Genomic DNA, 19620 nt, shown 5'->3' on the forward strand with positions numbered 1-19620 from the left:
AGGCAGGCGATGCTTATATCAGAGGAGAATTTCCAGGCAGTGGTGAAGGGGAACGAGCTGAAAGCGTTAATTGGTTCCCCCCCCCCTTTCAGTTAAGATATTCCCTTTCTTGTAACCACCACTGCTTTTTTTTTTTTTAACTTCTCTTCAATCTCAGTGAAGAGGACTGTTAAGGAAACCCCCTACTTATCACCTAAGGCTAGCTGCTGACTTATTGTTTCTCGAGATGAGATAATGCTAGCTGATTATAAATAGGGTGACTACCCTTTTTCATCAATATTAGGAGTAAGCCTTGATCTTCAGCCTGTGGAATGAATCACGCTGTAAGAGTTTGAAGCATTGCTGGTTTCGGAGAAGAGTAGTCATCCCTTCTCTCACCCCACGCTCCCTGCTGCGGAAAGGCTTGGCCCTGATGGGGAGATCCCTGAGCTGTGGGCAGGTACCCCAGGGAATGTGAAATTTCACCTCTGGTGAAATACTTTCTCTCCACCAATGTAAGCAACATCTCTTCATTAGACCTGGGTTCAGCCAGGGTTATTAGGGGACCGCCTTGAGGACTGCAGCCCCCCCTCCCCCAAATGCTGCTGCTCGTCATCAAAGTGTTTGTCTTGGGATAGCATGCTTTCTTATTTGTGGGTTTGGGCTATTTCTAAAACTTTCTAAAACCAGTGGAGACTCATTGAGTTGGTAGGTTGACATGAATTGTGCTTGCTGAGGCTTCTGTTCTTGCTTCTGTGCTCACTGGTGATGTCCTAAGAAGTGCCTACCTTATTTTCAGAGCCCTGATAGAACCAACAGTATTTTGTTTAGGTCTGATTACTCCGAGCACGTTTACAGAAAAGTTAAATGAGGAGCCTTCAGTCCTAATCACCTCTCAGGACAAATGGGAGTGCCAGCAGGATTCCCAGCTGCAGAAGATAATCTCTTCAAGAGGGATGATGAAAGCCCCGATATATAGGCAGAGGTTTTGTTAGTTTGAACCTGAACTTCAGTAGGTAATTGGAAGAGTCCCTTGAATCCTGAAACAGAAACAAGTTACTTAAGATTTTACTGCATGCCTTGGACTCTCTAAAGATAGGTCTGTCCAGTCTTTACAAAATTAAATGCTGATTTTCTTAACCCAGGATGGTTACCTCTATTACCTGATAGCTTTTAAGGCATTGTCATCACCTAGGTTAGGTGACTTGAATGAAAATATGCTTCTTTCCCCCACCCCCAAATGTGCCAGTAGTGCTTGTAAATAGTTGAATATGTTGTGTTTAAAGTTGTAAGTTCTGTGTGTTCTCGGGTGCCCTATCCTGACTTGGATTTGAGTGCAACTTTAAAGTAACGCAAGGCACTAAAATAAGACATTAATGTCTTTTGAAATGTAGAATTAGAGGTTTTGAGCATTGAATGTACTTTTATGAGTCTCAAGATACAAAGTAATTAAAGTGGTTGTGTTTGAAGTAGGTTTTTTTCTCATGTTTTGTTAGCAATAGGAGATACATAAGTAAACTGTGATGGAACTTTAAAAATATTTTTAATAAACCAGTCTCACTGATGAATCAGGACCAGAGAACATGACTATATGTGGCAGAAAAAGCAGAAGTCGGTTTCTGTGACAAGAAGTTAATGAGATTTCATGCAATGTATATCTTCAGCGGACCCTTAGATTACTATTACCCAATGTAAATACAGCCTTCTTACCAGATGAATGCAGAAGACCCCTTGGTTTTGGTCCAGTCTGATGCCCTCTGCTTTTGCCTCTTGCTGCTGCAAGCCCTTCTCACGTGCTGAATTCTGGAGCGCAGTAGCAGCAAGGTGACTGGAAGAACTAATGCTGTTCCTTCAGGGACTTTTTTTTTCCTCCTGTTGGAACAGCTGAGATTCAAAACAGCTATTGCATGCATCAGGGAGGAAACCAACAGGGAGCGAAATAAGAATCAAAATCTTAGTTGCCTCTAAAATTTGGGACTATATGTCATGGGGATTTAAGCTTGTTAAGCCTGGAAATTCCCACTTCCCTGTAGGCAGGAAAAAAAAAAAACAGCAAATGAAACCTCTGTAAAAGGCCAGCAGAAGTAAAAGGAAAAAAAATTTCCCATTCTGTAGAACATGTTCAGGCAAGGCAGAGTTGGTTTTGTGTAAGACCATTTAAAAAGATGAGTTCTTCTAATATTTGAATTTCTCCTTTTATTTAGATATGTTTAGCAATTCAGATAATAAAGATTTATTGATGGGCTTTTCTGCCTTGTTGGAGACAGTCTTGCTTAGAGAATCGTATTTGTGTGGCTTTCTATTTTAATTTCCACCTTTATTACTTTGGACATCTGCGTGGAAATGCGATCCGCTTTTCCTCAAAAGTCCAGCTTCTGTTGTTTCTCTCTTTTTTTACTGGACTTGGATTCTTTTGTCTGCAGCATCACAGTCATTTTCACAGCAACTAATTCTGATTCTGCCAGAAGCAGCTTTTTGGCAGGAGATAGAAGGAATAAGCAGAAGAAGCTGAGCAGGTCTTCAGGTACAAAGATCTTATTTTCATGAATCAGCTCCTTGTAACAGGAAGCTGAGAGGGCAGAAGTGTTGCAGTATTAAAAGATGGAGCAGAATGGTCTCCCATTTAGGTGATTTAATTTTTCTCCTGCTATGATTCACGCTACCTACTTTCAGCTGTTTTATCATTTTCCTTCCTTTGAGGTGCTCCAAAGTCTTTCAATCCAGGTGTTGCTCTGTTGCAGGAATTGGGCTGTAGGACTTAACACTATGGCTCGTGGAGACACTTCTTGTGTCTGGAGGAGAGCCGCTTCTAAGCGATGCACCCAGGACATGGCAGTCAGTATATTGAGAATCTGTGCTCATCCAAAATACTTTCCAGCAAGCACGCAGATCCTTTGGCTGTCTTAAGGGGAAAAGTTCAATATTGGTGAATTAATGAGAGGAGAGCCCTCCCTGTCTTTGCTGCAGTTCCTTGGGAGACGTCTGATACTGCTTCTCCCTTGTGTAGGGTCAGACGTAACACTTTTTATCTGAAGTAAGCGTAAAAGAAATAGGAGGAAGGTATGGGAAATCCTGGAGCTAGATAGGAAGAGAGGTAGGAAATGTTAATGAATGCGGCCATGCTGATGTCTTTCTTGGAGAAAGAGAAACAGGCTAGCTGCCCTTGCTTTACACTTGCTTAAAGATGTAGCTGTCCCACCGTGAATATAAGTTTCAGTCCCTGGTTGTGTGACCTGTAGGTGCCCGATCTTGCTGTCATCTTTTGTATTACCTATCTTCAAGCTAGTCTCTAATGCCCGTTCCCATAGCATCTAAGTGCCTCTAGATGAAAGCTGTAAAAGTGCAGTGGTGAGCCTGTGCATGACATGAAATTGTGTAACAGGGGAAAAGATTAGGATGAGGGTAATACTTTGAGGGGACAGGTGCCATGCCTGTGAGAAATCTGCATGCCTGACTCTGTGGAGACTTCAGACTCCTGGTGCTGCTAGTTCAACTGCTTTTCATCAGCAATGACACCTTTTGTAAAGAAGAAGAAATCTCTCAGTGGACCCCACCAGCTGCATTCAGAAATCATCTTTCCTTTAACAAACACTGGGGCACTCAGAGTCTTTCCAGCATATGTTACCTGCAAATTTGTTCTCGGTCCCCCAAGCTGCATCACTTGCTCTCCTCCCTCATTCCAGACAGCGGGAGCTCAGAGGGTGTGTGGAGATGAGAGGTGGCTGAGGTCAGGAATGGTGTCATCCTTCTGTCGTCGTCCTGTCGTGTGTCCCCCCCCCCCCCAGCTGCTAATGTATGCTTCTGGAGAGCCACACGAGCTGAGTAATTACTGAATTACAGCTAGATCAGAAGTGGTGACCTCAAAGACAGAAGGAGACTCTCCATCTCCATTTGTCAGTCCTCCCGGGGTCAGAAGGACCTTTTTTCTCCAGGATCTGTGGGAGGGGGGGAAAGGATGTGCAAGATAAGCCTTACATTAAGGCATAATGGGGAAAAAAACGTTTGCTTTTGCCATTGCAGAGTTCACGTGCAGTAAAAGAGTTGGCGTTGCTTGCATGTGTGCTGTGACAGCAGCACTGGTAGGAGCAATGGCACTAAACTCAGGGGGGCTTTATTTTGCCCAGAATCTCCCATCCATCGTAGAGGAGGGTTCCAAGTCTTGAGGCCATTTTCTTGCCTGTCTCTGCCTTGTTTGTGCCTCTGTCCTCGGAAGCACTTTGGTTAGGAGGTTGGGGGGAGGGTGTCTGCGAGGAAATGGGTAGGATTTGGAAGGTTGCTGTTGTGGTAGTACTGTAGTGGCTCTGTACAATTACGGCTGAGCTGATTTTCTTGCGCTAAAAGCAGAGACTTCAGTCTTTCTTATGACTGTGGTGTAGTGCATCTGCTCAATTTATAGCACTTACTCTCCGATGATGGAATGTATTTGCTGGAAATTTACATGCAAACCTGTTTAGTTGGTTGCATTGATTTTAAAATTGATCTTTTAAGGGTTTATTTTGGTAAGGAACCATTTTTGGCCTTAAATCACTGGGTTTTTTCTTCTTTTCAGAATTGAAGAGTGATTTGCTTATAAGTTGCTTTAAGAGCATATAGGTACTACTGATGGCTTTACCCTGAACTAGAACTGCTTGCATGGATGTTAGATTCCTGCCCTGATCGTGCGTTTGCAGGATCAGAGCCCTAGTAGCTTGATGGGGTTACTTTCTTCATTAGTCTTAACAACGTTTTCTTTATAACATTTTTTTTTGTGTGTGTGTAACTGATGGTGGTCCAGTAGTTGTCACTGAATGGCCAAGTCAGAAGGTTGCATTTCTTTCTTCTGGAAAGAAAGAGAAATGTTCAGTGGCAAAGAAAAAATCGGTGATGTGAACAAGGTGTACTAATGACAGTGGTTTTTCATCCGGAGTCTGCAGACAGCCAAAAATTAGTTTCTGAGAGAATTAAATTCTCCATTAAGCTCAGTGGAGTTGTACGTTAAAGCCTGATACATCACTTCAAAAAGCTGCAAAGGATGTGGTGTCTCTGCTCGTGTGATGTTGCACTAATATAGTTTTGGTAACTTTGTTTTCATTCTGCGCTTTTAATTACCCTGTGTATTACCGGTGATGCCTACGGTAGTGCAACAGCTGAGGATAGTGTGGCATTTGCCTGTGTTTATAGCACGAGGGTTTTTTTAAACTTCATTTCATCCTTTAAAATCAGCCGTATAGTTTTGAGCTTTTAAATATTTTAAAAAGCAACTCTTGTACTTCCCTTGTAACACCTATCAGTAGTCATTAGCGGAGATGGGAAATGCTGCTGTGCAGCAGGCTAGAGATCCAGGTATTTAAGTATGCAAATTCACTTATTTTTGGTTCTTTGAGAAATGTTTGACTTGTGAATGTTAGCTGTCCTTACAGTTTTATAGTGCCTTTTTGAGCATTTTACAAAACTTTTTCTATTTATGCTGCAACTTCGTTTTGGACATCAGGTAAAAAATACCTCGATATACCAAGCTTACATAGATAAGCTATGTTCTCCTGTATTTGTATGTACAAAAGGGTTTTACCTTAAGGTAAGTTAAACTTAAACTTAAGGTAGAGCACTCTAAGCACTTCTACCTTATAAATCTACATAAAGGATTGACCTCAATTGATGTTTTGCTTCAAAATCAGACAACAGATAACGGAAAATCAAATTATAAAAACCTTATCGAGTTCCCCCACCCCATTACAGCTTTTATCACAGTCCTGGATCCCCAGAGGGAATGCTGCTCTAACCAAGCTCTTAGCATGCTGTGGCAGCCAACAAGATTAAGGCTGTTTGCGACTAGAGGAACCTCACGGTTTGTCACGGTGAATGTGCTGTCAGAGCCTCTTCTTCAGGCGAAGGAAGCAATGACCTCCACCTCCCGCAAGCGGAGCACCGTGCCTTCAGTCCTGCTTGCAAACGGGCAACGCGTGCTGAGGGGAGCAGGGGAGAGGAAAAGCATGCAGTAAGGCAGCGCCTGCCTGCTCCAGCTGCAATTCCCAGGTAGCCGATGCGGAGCACATCGCAGTGATCCCCTCTGAAGGAGATAAGGCATGGATCACAGCAGAAGGTTTGCCTCCCAAAGGAGCTGTCGCCTGTAGAGTCCAAAGGGGAGCAGACGAGTCCTTCCTGGACGCTCCTGCTGCACGATTGCCCGGCTGGCAGCTGGGGAGTCCCTAACACCCGCAAATTGTTAACTTGAAAGACAAATGGTAGCAGCACGTGTAATTGTTGTCTGCTCCGGTGGTTTTCCCCAGACTATTGCCATTGTTGCAGTCTTATCTAGCTGGAATTCCAGCCAGTCTCCGAATTATTTTTGACAGATAAGGCACGGTACAAGATGTGGTGGTTTGTATTTCTTTTTCATAAAGAGCAAGTCACCTGTGGGGGAGCCATCAGTGAAGTTGTCATCAACTGGCTGTGCTTACAACGCAGTCCTTCTAAGTAGTGCGTTGCTTTTTGGGATGAGCTATAAGCAGGGGCCTTCTCTCAGAATAAGGCTTGCTGAGGATCTGGGGAACAAAGCTTGGGAAGCAGGGCAGTTGTTGAAACTGTCACGTTGGCTCAGTGAAGTTCCTGGCAAAGCAAGTTTTCAAACGATGCTTGAGCTTTCTCTGCCCAGTGCTTGGAGCTTCCCAGGCTGCCAGCCTCCTGCGTTTTCACGTGAATTGCTCGGGGCGGCAGATGGAGGAAGCTGTAGTGTCACACAGGGCTTCCTCTGCTGCTGCGCAGGCTGGAGCGAGGGAGATGATGATTTGACAGGCGCTGCATCCTCGCCCTCGAGCTGCCCCCTCCACCGGTCTCCTTGCCCCCTCGCGCTCTCAAAGATCAAACCCAAAAGCTAGTGAATATTCTTAAAAAAAAGCTTAATCGTTTCTCCAGTGCAGAAGTACGGTTCGGCATACGTAACTCCCAAATGCGAGGCTTGCGGGGACGCGGGAGGGCTGAGGCAGGGCCCCCCGGGGGAGAGCCCCGTGTCTCCCGAGCTCCTGGTGGCTCCGCTAAGGCACCGCCGGTTCGGGCCCGGTTTTCGGGGATGGCCCAGCCCCGGCGTGCGGCCCGGCCGCCGGCTCGGGCTGTGCTGCGGGGCTGAGGGCCGGTGCAGGGGCTTCTCCCGCCGCCCGGCCCGGCCCGGCCGCAGCTGCCTGCCGCCTGCCTCGGAGGAGGCCGGGCGGGGAGGGAGACGTGGCCAAACGGAATAAATCCGGTTCTTCACATAACTTGGGGGGGCGAGGGGGGGATGGGGATAGTCACATCTTAAAAAAAAACATATATGCGTTATCGGTATTGACTTGTGAGACGACTGAAATGGAAACTGCCACGGTCCCTGCGCCGCAGAGGCCGAAGGGGGCCCGGCAGCTGCTCGGAGGGCCCGGCGCCCTGCCCCGCTCTGCCTCTGCGCCGCCGGGGCCCGGGCCCGGGCCGCCGGGCGGGATCCGCCGGGCTCCCTGCCTGCCTGCCTCCCCCGGCGGCGGCCGCGCCGCCTTCGCCCTGAGGGGCCGCCGGGCGGGCGGGGGCCTCGGTGCCCGCCGTGGCGGGGCGCGTGGGGGGAGTGGCGGGGGCGACACGCGTGCCGGGCGTGCCTCGCCCACGTGCGGCGGCGGCGGCGCCCGCCCCCAGCTCGCGAGACGGACCCGCCGCCCGTCCCCGCGGCGGCGCGCGGCCCCTTTAAGCGGGCGCGTGGTGGGCGGGGAGGCGGCCCCGTCGCGCGCGCCCCCCCCGCCCCGCGCCCCGCCGCCGCGCGCGCGCACGCAGCCACAGACATGTACACAGGCGCGCGCGCAGGCGCCGCTCCCCCTCCCCGCTCCCTCGCCCGGCCGGGACCCGCCGCCTCGCGCCGTTCCCGCTGGCGCGCGCTGCTCCCCAGCGCCCGCCGCCATTGGCTGGCGGGGGTCAGCTGACACCGTGTTATTTCCTGTGTGTGTGTGTGAGGGGAGAATGGAGCGAGACGCCCCCGCGCCCCCGCCGTCCCCCCGGCCCGGCCCCCGGCCCGCAGCGGAGCCCCGCCGCCCCCGCTGCTGAGCCGCCCCCGCCCCGCCCGCACCTCCCGCGGCGGCGGGGGGCGGGTGGGGAGGGGGGGTCCAGGTAAGGGGCACCCCCGCCCTCGGGCGGGCCGGGGGGTGTCGGGGAGGCCTGAGGAGGCGAGGGCTCCCGGCGGGGCCCGCCGGTCCCCCGCTGGGGAGGCCGAGGCCCAGCCCCCCTGGGTAGTGCGGGAGGTTGCGTGGGGGTCTCATCCGAGAGTTGGAGGGCGAGCGTGGGGTGCGAGGAGGACTTGTGAAAGGGCTTTTGGGAAGTTCTCTTCCTACCACATTTAACCCTTCCCCCCTTGTTTGTTTTCCTTTAAAGAAAGAAATGTCTGTGTTTATGTGTGTTTAAAGAGGCCCTCGTGCTCCGTGGTGAGGCGCCCACCTGTTTTCCTGTCCCGAAAGAATGGGCTTTCGCAAGAATAGTGAAGTTTTTACGGGGATGTGGGGATTGGTGCTTCCGTTGAAGTGGTAAATGATTAAAAATGCCGGAGAGGATGGGTGCACCCCGTGCACACATTGCAGTAGATGGGCAGGCTGTGCTGCGACTGCTTGAGGTTCGTAGTGCTTTTTTCTTTCAGGCGGGTTAACCTAGCGTTGTTCATTTGCACAGATAATCAGAATATAATGTGTTCGGGCTGCTGTGAGGACCAGATTTGTCTTTTGTTAATGCTGCTTACTTTGCTGGCAGTTGTGTTTAGGACTGCAATTGGCAGTTGTTTTTCCTTACCTTCGAGGAAGGAATAAGAGAAAGTTATGTAACCTAAGTGTTTTAACCTGTGTATCAGAGCTGCCTAATGATACCGGGACTCTGTTATTAAGTTGAAAATAGGAGCACACTTGTATGTGAATCAACAAGTGATTGTCTCTGTGGGTAGATTTAGCACCAATCAGAATCCTTTATTTCTGTATTTATGCTGTCTCATCCATAACATTCCCCCCTTCATTAAAAGGGCAGGCAGTTTGATTAAATTGCAGCATTGTTTCCTGTGCCATTCCATTTTTTTTTTCCCAATCCTCCTTTGAAAGCAAAAGAAAAAATACCTATCAGGGGACTGAGGACCAGTTTCAGAGCTTTCTGTGTTTAGGTTAGCATTTTGAAAGCTATTCACATCTGTGTCACTTGTTGCCATCTGTTGATTCATCCATGGGTAATTCTTTGGAGTGTTTGATTTTTAGCATGCTTCCTGATCCGTAGGTGTGCACGTAGTAGTTGGCTCACCTTTACCCAGTCTTTGTGGAACAATAAAGTGGCTGGATGATGGAGATGCAGAAACCTCTGGGTTAGAGTTGTAGCATATCGGTTGAACTCAATTCAGAAAGAGCTGGGTTTTTGCTTTTCGGTTAGATAACTTTGGTTTCTGAGGTTTATAGATGGGTATTGTGTAGCATAACTAAGTCCATTTGGTTAGGTCTATGTGGTAAATTATTCTTGATATTGTTACTTGTGAATTTTTATTTGGCTGAAGTGTTTTTGTTTGTTTTTTTTTTTCCTTAAATCTACGTCTTTAAATAGTGTTCCATATTAGTTTACTTTGAGTTGTTTGAAGCTGTATTTTTTTCATCTGTTGTCCCTGCATTAGGTTCTGTTGGCATATAAAAAGACAGCTGCATTAGCGTACTGCAGAGAGAATTACTGTAAACAAAAAAAAAGAAATATATTTATTAGTTTAGCCATCTGTGTCTTCACCTTTGTTCATGTTATGAGGAGAGGAGAACAGCATTTGCTTACTTCTGTAAATTGCTGGTACATGAAATGCATATTTTTCTGTTTTGTAGTTAAATTAGCAAGCATGCTACTATGCTTTCTGAGTGGGAATATGACAGCAGCTTTTATAGCAAAAATATGATTTGCTACTGTACATTTTTATTGCTTATAGTTTTGGGAATGACCTCAGACAAGCTGATAGTTTTTGGGCTTTGTATTAATAGACTTAAATGTCTAGGGGAGGTTTTTGAACCTTCTTAGAAGTTTGGTGTTCTTCGGACTACTTAGCTGTAAATCTGTTAGCATCCTTTCTAGTAGAACAGTGTACGTGTTTTGGCACAATTTGGGCTATGATCTCTAAATCAGATTTCAGAGGCTTTGGGATTGATGAAGCCTGCATTTTTGCTGAAATGTATTCTTTAATGTACCTTTGCAGCCTGGGGCAGGTTAAGCATGGTTCCCTATATGAAAGCACTAGGAGCAACTTGGCTGTGAGTGTCTTTAACAGGACATCAGGAATGTTTTTTTGTCCTTTTCTTAGTTACTAATGCTTCATAAAGAAGGCTTGAGGTGAATTTTTATTAAAGGAGTAGGTCTGTTTCTATAATGCATAAATAAGATCTGAAGGTTATTCAAATGAAACAGAAAACTTGTTTGTGTATTAGTTATGAAGGAGACCTCTCTTTATTGTCAGAACTTTCCTTAATCTTCAGCTGAAGAACTGGAGAGGTATTAACCTCTTCTTTACTACATTTTAAAGGATACTCTTAATATGGTTTTGTCTATGATTGATACATGCAGAAAGTCTGTAGGAAAGAGTGAAATGTGTAGGTTTTGGTGTTGTCGGCCTTCCCCCCCCCCCCCCCGTTGTGGAAATGTGTGCAAAGAAGTCCTTTTGGGCTCTTGGTACAATGTTAAAAAGAAAATCATTGCATGCCCCCTTTCTCCCTTCCTTTTTAGGTCATGTTTAACTAAACCACCCATGAAGCACAGCAAAATGGCAATAATGCTGCTCTTAGAAGGATCCCTTCATAGGAATTGTACTGCACAATTCCTGTTGCTACTGTACCAGCTTGGCAGGTTGCTATCTGGAATGAGGGCATAATATGTAATAAACTTGAATAATTTCATGCTGCTTGCTTGGCTTCCCTATAATTTGAGATAAGGGTATATTTAAGAGTTTATAGCTGGCTTATGCATATCTTGCATTTTGACACAGGGTATGCCAGATCTCCGTTTGGGTGGGGTAGCTTTTTAATTAAAACGTGTTTATTTTTTCATACCCTATTGAATTATATTTTATACTTATGAAGGGTATTAGACTACTGTTTGTGGAACCCGAGTTCTTATAACTTTCAAAGATTCAGAAATGTTTTTGGCAGTGCTAGCTTCTCAGGCTTCAATGTGTACCTTAACTGGCTGTGTGAGAATTTGTGTTACTTAATCCTGCGATTGGCCTCCAAGACAGGAAAGATTATGTACACCAGTTTCTGAAGAGCCAACTAACGTGCTGATTTGTTGGTAGAGACTGGACTGAGACCAACCAACTCTAACTCTTCCCATTCAAGTAATTAAACTGCAGTCGATAGCAAAAGGTGTTTTTTCTTGACTGTTTTTGGTGAGATCTCACTCAAAAAAAAATTCAAGTTCTGGTTTAGCTTTTGGACTTGTAAAATAAAAAATAAAAGTAGTCTTAAGTATTTTTAACCACTTCTAATAGGGTTGATATGCTATGTAGAATTCTTTTTTTTTTTGTAGGAAACTGTTTATTACTACTGATAGAGGACACAAACACAATGTAAGCAGAGGTTTGTACTTCTCTAAAATAATACAGGAGAGGCTATTGTATTCTGGTAATGGGATCCTAATGTGTGATTCTGTTTCTATCAAACTGTTCTCTTATTTAAAAAAAAAAAAAGTTGGTACTCTTATTTTTTTGACCTGGCTCCCCTCCCTTGCAATTCTTGATTAGACTTCAGTCTTGACTGACTGGAAAAATGGAAGATTTCTTCTCACAGCCATGTACAGCACTTCTGGTGCATCTGTGTCACTCTAGTGTCTAGCTGCACCACTCCTTGATTTCTTCAGCTGAGCCTTTCTGCTACTGCTTGCCACTAAGTTTTGTATTGGTTTGTTCTGGGACACTTGGAAAAGCATATGATTTTCTTCGCTACACATGTACGTAGGTTTCCTTTCCTTTTAAAAAAGTGGGGGGGAAGCCAAACTCAGAGTCAAAAGTTGAGGCTGACCTGTAATCAAAAGCGGATTCTGTTTAGCCCTGTTGGAGGATAAGATCAGTTCAGGATGTTTTAAGAGTCTTGAAGACAAAAAAAAAAAGTGTGAAAATTTTTACCAGCTCTTGAACTTGTTTGTGCTGCATTTGTGAACAACACAAGCAGTCAAACTTCCAGTTTTGACCTGGATACCACAAAGCAGTCACGTTACAGTAGAACTCCTGTTCCTTCCCCCCCGCCTCTTGTCTAGTGATTCCTCAAGAACAGAGTTAAGAAGTGGTAGAAGAAAGCACAAGCATCCTCTTGTCGGCTTGACCTGGTGACAGTGAATATGCATGTGCTTTTCCCGGTGCTCTTTGTGTTTCTTCTTTTTACCACAATTTTTATAACTGGTAATAGTATTGGAAGAGTGGAAAAAGTGTTACCAGGTTCTTTGTCTGAAAGTCCTGGCTTGAGTCCCTTTGAGATTTGACCTGTTCTCCGCTTGAGAAGCCCATTATTTCTTGCCTGCGTTGTGATGCAACAAATACAAAAAAGCTAGGAAAATGACTTCTTTTTTTTTCTCTTCTTTGTAAGTACGCAGCATGCCTATGGTCATACCAATAACTCTGTATGGAATCATTGTGTATTCTGTGCTGGAATATGATTTATTTTGGAGTAGTTTACTAGTATGAAGTCAGTCATCTAATTGCTCGTAAATTGCAAGTCGTAAACAGAACCCTCCGATGAGTTCTGATAAGAGCTCAGTACTTAGCTAAAAATTGTATGGGGAGCTACTATGCTAGACGCTTTAACACAGTTTATTGGGAGTATTGTTCATATCACTTTTCCTGTAAAAATACATGCTGCAAACTCTCTCGGTAACAGCTTTTAACTGAAGTACAGGCTAGGTATTAACAGAGCTGACTATAGATGGCTTGTGTCCATATACAACATCACTAATGACTACGAAAAACATACCTAAAACTTATTAGCTGAAAGAAAAATATGTGCTGTCACACCTGCCAGAACTTAAAGGAATAAAACCATTGTACACCCTAATGAAATGTTGTTAATCAGCTTCCGATTCAATATCTGCAGTTTGCTGTTACCTTTGGTCAAGTGCCTGGGTACACTTGAATTTACATGAGATTTCATTTGTCCAACAGTGTTTCCTATGAGTAGAAGTTCTGGAATAGTGGGAACACTGTATGTGACTTTTTTTTAATTAACATAAATGGTTATCCGATAAGTGTAGTGAATGCTATGTGGTCAGCATTATATTGTCTGCAGGAAATACAATACAGCGGAGAGGAAACGGTCTAGGAGGCTCCTGGAGTGTGTGGAAGATAACTTCCTGACACAGCTGATGAGTGAGCCAACTGGGGAAGGTGCCCACTGGACCTGTTGTTTGCGAACAGAGAAGGACTTGTGGGTGATGTGATGGTTGGAGGCTGTCCTGGGCACAGCAATCGCAAAACCATAGAGTTTTCAGTTCTTGGAGAAGTAAGGAGGGGGGTCAGCAGAACTGCCACTTTGAACTTCCAGAGGGCAGACTTTGGCCTGTTCAGGAGCCTGGTTGACAGAGTCCCTTGGGAGGCAGTCCTGAAGGGCAAAGGAGTCCAGGAAGGCTGGACATTCTTCAAGAAGGAAATCTTAAAGGTGCAGGAGCAGGCCATCCCCATGTGCCAAAAGACGAGCCAGCAGGGGAGAAGAACCCCCTGGCTGAACAGAGAGCTTTGGCTGGAACTCAGGAAAAAAAGTTTATGACCTTTGGAAGAAGGGGCAGGCAACCCAGGAGGACTACAAGGATGCTGTGAGGTTGTGCAGGGAGAAAATGAGAAGGCCAAAGCCCAACTAGAACTTAATCTGGCTACTGCCATAAAAGACAATAAAAAATGTTTCTATATTAGCAGCAAAAGGAGGGCTAAGGAGAATCTCCATCCTTTATTGGATGTGGGGGGAAATATAGTGACAAAGGATGAGGAAAAGGCTGAGGTACTTAATGCTTTCTTTGCCTCAGTCTTTAATAGTCAGACCAGTTGTTCTCGGGGTACCCAGCCCCCTGAGCTGGAAGACAGGGACAGGGAGCAGAATGAAGCCCCCATAATCCAAGGGGAAGTGGTTAGCGACCTGCTACACCACTTAGACACACACAAGTCTATGGGGCCAGATGGGATCCACCCAAGGGTACTGAGGGAGCTGGCAGAGGTGCTCACTGAGCCACTTCCCATCACTTATCAGCAGTCCTGGCTAACCGGGGAGGTCCCAGTTGACTGGAGGTTAGCAAATGTGGTGCCCATCTATAAGAAGGGCTGGAAGGAGGGTCTGGGGAACTACAGGCCTGTCAGCCTGACCTCGGTGCTGGGGAAGGTTATGGAGCAGATCATCCTGAGTGCCATCATGCGGCATGTACAGGACAACCAGGTGATCAGGCCCAGTCAGCATGGGTTTATGAAAGGCAGGTCCTGCTTGACTTAACCTGATCTCCTTTTATGACAAGGGACCTGCTTAGTGGATGAGGGAGAGGCTGTGGATGTTGTCTACCTAGACTTTAGTAAAGCCTTTGACACAGTTTCCCCCAGCGTTCTCCTGGAGAAACTGGCTGCTCGTGGCTTGGGTGGGTGTACTCTTTGCTGGGTAAAAAACTGGCTGGATGGCTGGGCCCAAAGAGCTGTGGTGAATGGAGTTAAATCCAGTTGGCAGCCGGTTACAGGTGGTGTTCCCCAGGGTTCAGTACTGGGGCCAGTTCTGTTTAATATCTTTATCAATGATGTGGATGAGGGGATTGAGTGCACCCTCAGTAAGTTTGCAGATGACACCAAGTTGGGTGGAAGTGTTGATCTGCTGGAGGGTAGGAAGGCCCTACAGAGGGACCTGGACAGGCTGGATCGTTGGGCTGGGGCCAACTGTATGAGATTCAACAAGGCCAAGTGCCGGGTCCTGCACTTGGGTCACAACAACCCCATGCAACGCTACAGGCTGGGGGAGGAGTGGCTGGAGAGCTGCCTGGCAGAAAAGGACCTGGGGGTGTTGCTTGACAGCTGGCTGAATACGAGCCAGCAGTGTGCCCAGGTGGCCAAGAGGGCCAATGGCATCCTGGCCTGTATCAAGAATAGTGTGGCCAGCAGGACCAGGGAAGCAATTGTCCCCTTGTACTTGGCACTGGTGAGGCTGCACCCCGACTGCTGTGTTCAGTTTTGGGTCCCTCACTACAAGAAGGACATTGAGGTGCTGGAGCGTGTCCAAAGAAGAGCAGCAAAGCTGGTGAAGGGTCTAGAGAGGAAGTCTTATGAGAAGCAGCTGAGGGAGCTGGGGTTGTTTAGCCTGGAGACAAGGAGGCTGAGGGGAGACCTTATTGCCCTCTACAACTACCTGAAAGGAGGTTGTAGCGAGGTGGGGGTCGGTCTCTTCTCCCAAGTAACAAGCGATAGGACGAGAGGAAATGGCCTCAAGTTGCACCAGGGGAGGTTTAGATGGATATCAGGCAAAATTTCTTCACCGAAAGGGTTGTCAAGCACTGGAACAGGCTGCCCGGGGAAGTGGTTGAGTCCCCATTGCTGGAGGTATTTAGAAGATGTGTAGATGTGGTGCTTAGGGACATGGTTTAGTGGTGGACTTGGCAGTGCTGGGTTAGCGGTTGGCCTTGGTGATCTTAAAGGTCTTTTCCAAAATATATAGAATCTAAACGATTCTATGATTCTGTATTGTCATGTCTTTTCCTTTTGTTTCTCATCTTGCATTCAAAGGGAAAAAAAGAGTGAAGTCAACAGTGTTCTGTCATATGGTGTACGTTTTGGTTTGCCACTGTAAGTTTTCCTTACCTCTCTTAATGCATGTGCAAGTGGGGAGGTTTCCCTTCTCCAGCATATTTGCACGAAATGTTGTGCTCATCAGGTGTTCTGATGTTCTTGATCCTGACCATACCTTGTGCGCATAGCTACATAAAAATGGTCTTTTAGATAGATCTTGAAAAGTGTGATAGGCACTTAGCAGGCAGTGAATTAAATTAGTTGGGCAAAGTTGTTACAGAAGGTGGTAGCAGATTGTCTTTGTATTGCAGGGCATCGCTGAGTGAGTGGCAGATTCTCTTCTGTAGTTCTGGAAAGTGGAAGTAGCAGGAGCGTAACTGAGAATTGCTCCAAAGTGACGCTATTTATTTTGCATGAAAAAAACCTGAACTGTGCTATCCTTATCCCCCTTCCCTCCAAATCACTGCATTGTAACGGAGAAACATCCTTCCTTTGCCTTTCTTAGTCTCCCATTTACTGTGAGAGTGCATGAAGAGAACTTTACTGATGCAGAATTGTTTGGTTGCCAGCTGTGGTAGAGGATTGGCTCTGGTGATGACCCAGGGAGGTCCACTGCAGTGTGGTATTCTGGGTCTCTGCGCTTCTGACTTCAGTCAGCATCATGTTTACTGCGGTTTGGGGAGCAGGGTGGTGATTCTTGCCTTCTGGTGTTTTTCCTTTTTGCTCTGGGGTACTTTTTTACATTTGGTATCTTATGCCTTTTCTACATTTGTTATCTTCTTGTATTCCAGTTATCAGAGACACAACTGTTTTCTTTCTTGAGAATTGCTCAGTTGAATACATGCTTTTTTGAGTGATGGTAGTATCCTGCAATTAGGATATAGAAATTTGGCTTTTCATGTGTTAATTTTGTTTGTTTCCTTGTCTTTTTGCCTTGCAGAAATATAGTTTGCTGTGTTTTTCGAAGGTGGAATTCGTGGAAAACCAAAGGGGTGTATATATATAATAAAGCCGCTGAAAGTGGCAGGGGAAGGAGAAGAGGTTAACTAAGTGTATACTCTACAGCCTAATCAAAAGCCTGTCAAAGTTGGTGGAAAAAGATGACTTGAGTGAATCTGGATCAAGCTCACCAGGGAAAGCGCATCTCTTAGCTCAATGAGAAACAGGGTCAGGAAGCTCCTAAATGTGGACAGGAGGAGAAATTAGGAAATAAACTTCCTTGCTTATCCACAGAACCGTAGTGTTTATAAAGACTTTGTTAGGCTGTGTTTACTCATGAAATTTTTCCTGATGAGCTCCGTTTGTATATTGCCCTTCTGAAATAAGCTAAGGAGTAAGAACCTTTTGTTCAGTTGGTTAACAAGACATAAAGAATTAAATCAGGAGCAATTCTCAAGGTAAAAAGCAATGACTTGGTTTTGTTGTCATCTTTCTAGCTGAAACAAGGTAGCAAACTTTTCAGTTCTTCATTGACTGACTGGATGTTTTAGAGCAAGGGAGGAAACAGCATCTCATCTATATGTTCTTGTAATAGAACTCTAGGAATACATTAGCATTATGGAATTATTATATATAATCCATCATGTATGGTTAATGTTAATTGTCCCTCTTTATTTAGCCTCATCTTGAGGGGAGGCACGATGGAGAAAGAAACAGTGGAGTCTTCCGGTTTTGTTTTTTTCTCTTATCCCTGGTGTACAGGATGAATGAATGCAGGAGCTCAAGTTTACCAGAATGATGGGGCTGATTCTCAGAGTAGTGGACCATCTGAAGCTCCCTCTGTCTTACTTTGGAATCTTAACTCTAGCATTTCCAAAAATTATACTCAACGTGCAGCGTCTTTGTTATCCTCCACTAATCCTTATTTATAGAGGTGTTCTTTCTTCTCTGGTACTGAATTTCAGCTGTTGACTTTCTTCAGGATATATGCTGTAGGATACAAGATGGACTACACACAGTAGAAACTTTGTCCATCAACTTTCCAAGTGTGTCTCATCAACAACCTCAAACACTGCCTGACACGATCACTGTGGTGATACTGAAACCTGCTGGGGGAGGAGAAGCTTTAGGACCCAGTCGTGAGAGGGTCTGCAGTTGTAGCTTGTTCACTTCTGTGAACTGCTTATGCTCATTAGAGTTAATTTTGTGTCTGCCGTGTGGTCGGACTACTGTTGTCATTCACCGTGCCTTTGGCTGGAGCAGCAGAACTTAGAAGGATGGAGTTAAGTGTCTGCAATTTAAAGTAGCAGGGTACAGTATCTTGTTTGTTGGTTATGGTGGCCCGAGTTTATACCGTATAATTTCAGACATTTAACTGAGGTGTATTCGAAGTTTAATCACCTCATAAAATTGACATGGAAAGAGACTTTCTGGAAGGCTTTCATTGACTTTGTGGGGGAGCTGGTAAGAGTGAACCAATTTAAGTGCTTTAGGCTAAGGCTTAGTGATGCAGGAATTTCAAAAAGTACGAATTTAAGGAGTTCTTAACTGTTTGCTCCAACGCTGCAGTATGCTGCCTGCAATCTGTCTTTTGGTTGTGCCAGTATAACTACAGTGGGGATGCACAATGAGATGGTTCGAGAAACTAGTCCAGTCTGAAAAATCCAAAGAAAACCTGCAGTGCTGGGGTGGGAATGAGAGTCTTGGGAATGGGAAGGTAGGAGGGGCAGGAACTCCTTAAAATAGTGCTGCCACTGAAGTAATCATTTTGTTGAATCACTTAAATATGTGAAGTTATTTTGTATTAATCTGAACGGCTTCTCCTGTCTCCCTGTAACTGTGACTGTAGTCTTAGTCTCTCCCTGTTGGTCTGCCTTACGAGCCAACACTTAAATTGTAGGAATGGATCTGCTTCAACTTTTGGCTCCAGCATGAGGCACATGCTGTGGAACCCAGAGGGTGGAGGAATGACCAAAGTGATGTTTAGAGGATATAAGTTGTAGGAGGTGAGGAGAGATGTCAGGGAAAGAAGAGTTGTTGGTTTTTTTAGTGTGAAAAAATCTTAAAAATGCTTGGAATTTTTTTTTCTTGAGGGAAGTTCAACCACTTCTTTCTTATGTTAGATAAAAACCTTATTTTCCCCTAACATTTTATCAGTAAGCATCATATGGCCTTGACTATATTTTTGTCTCAAGTCTTCCATAGCAGGAGTATTTGCAGACCTTCCAGACCCAAATTGCTCTTAAATCTGTGTCACTTTAGGAGGATGAAGTGCTAAATTGATAGGAAGAATGATAACCTTGGCTACTAAAACTTGAAAGTGGTATAGCGCATAGCTAAATTTCTTGTGTTATCTTAAAGGAACAAAAATTATCTGTAAGAAAGTTGGAGGACATAAATTTGAGTACAGCTTTTCTGCAATTGGACAGTAATTCTTTAATTTGTTAGTTTAAGTAGATCGAGGTTATATTTCTACCTGATTTGAATGTTACTGCATATAATGTAACTAGGTGGTATTATCCTCAAACAATAGTTTTATCCTAATCAATGGATTTAATTCTTGTATACAGTGTGTAACCTGTATTATTACAATACTTGCACATAACTGATAGAGATTTTGTGTTAATTTACTTCATTTGCCTTGAGGAGTTCCCAGGAGTCTTAGTTACAGGCTCATTGCACCAGGCATTGTAAAACAGAATAAAAAGACTTAATTGTATAGACTACATTGAATAGAAAAGAAAGACATGTATTACAGGTAATATTAAATATGACCTAAGTATTCATCTTAGCAACTTGTCATAATTTGAAGAGATAATGCATTTAAGACTTTAAAGGCAGGGGCTAGTGCTTAGTATGAACAATTTATAAAAGTTAATTAAAAATAATGAGGGTTTTTTTTTTTACTGCTATGTAGTTTTGAATATTTGTGGTACTGGATTAATTTCCGCAATGAAAAGCAGGAGCTTGGACAGGTAGAACCTGGCAATGCTGCT

General features: G+C 45.0%; 1 protein-coding gene across 8 annotated transcripts in view; it reads left to right on the top strand.

The window, feature by feature from the left end:
* The window catches only part of TCF20 (transcription factor 20), a 130813-nt gene that overhangs the window by 59725 nt on the left and 51468 nt on the right, over window positions 1-19620 (top strand). For 2 of the 8 annotated variants that reach the window (XM_087764618.1, XM_087764619.1), the window contains exon 1: window positions 11479-11518. The exons of 4 other annotated variants lie outside the window; for them this stretch is intronic. The gene's annotated coding sequence lies outside the window, so the exon portion shown is untranslated. Of the gene's footprint in view, window positions 1-7807; window positions 8074-11478; window positions 11519-19620 lie in introns of those variants that run through there. 2 more of the 8 variants (XM_087764622.1, XM_087764623.1) reach the window with 2 other exon arrangements.

Source organism: Nipponia nippon, unplaced genomic scaffold (genome assembly GCF_047370975.1).
Source record: "Nipponia nippon isolate SJK-2023a ecotype South Korea unplaced genomic scaffold, ASM4737097v1 scaffold_3, whole genome shotgun sequence".
Taxonomy (NCBI): Eukaryota; Metazoa; Chordata; class Aves; order Pelecaniformes; family Threskiornithidae; genus Nipponia; species Nipponia nippon.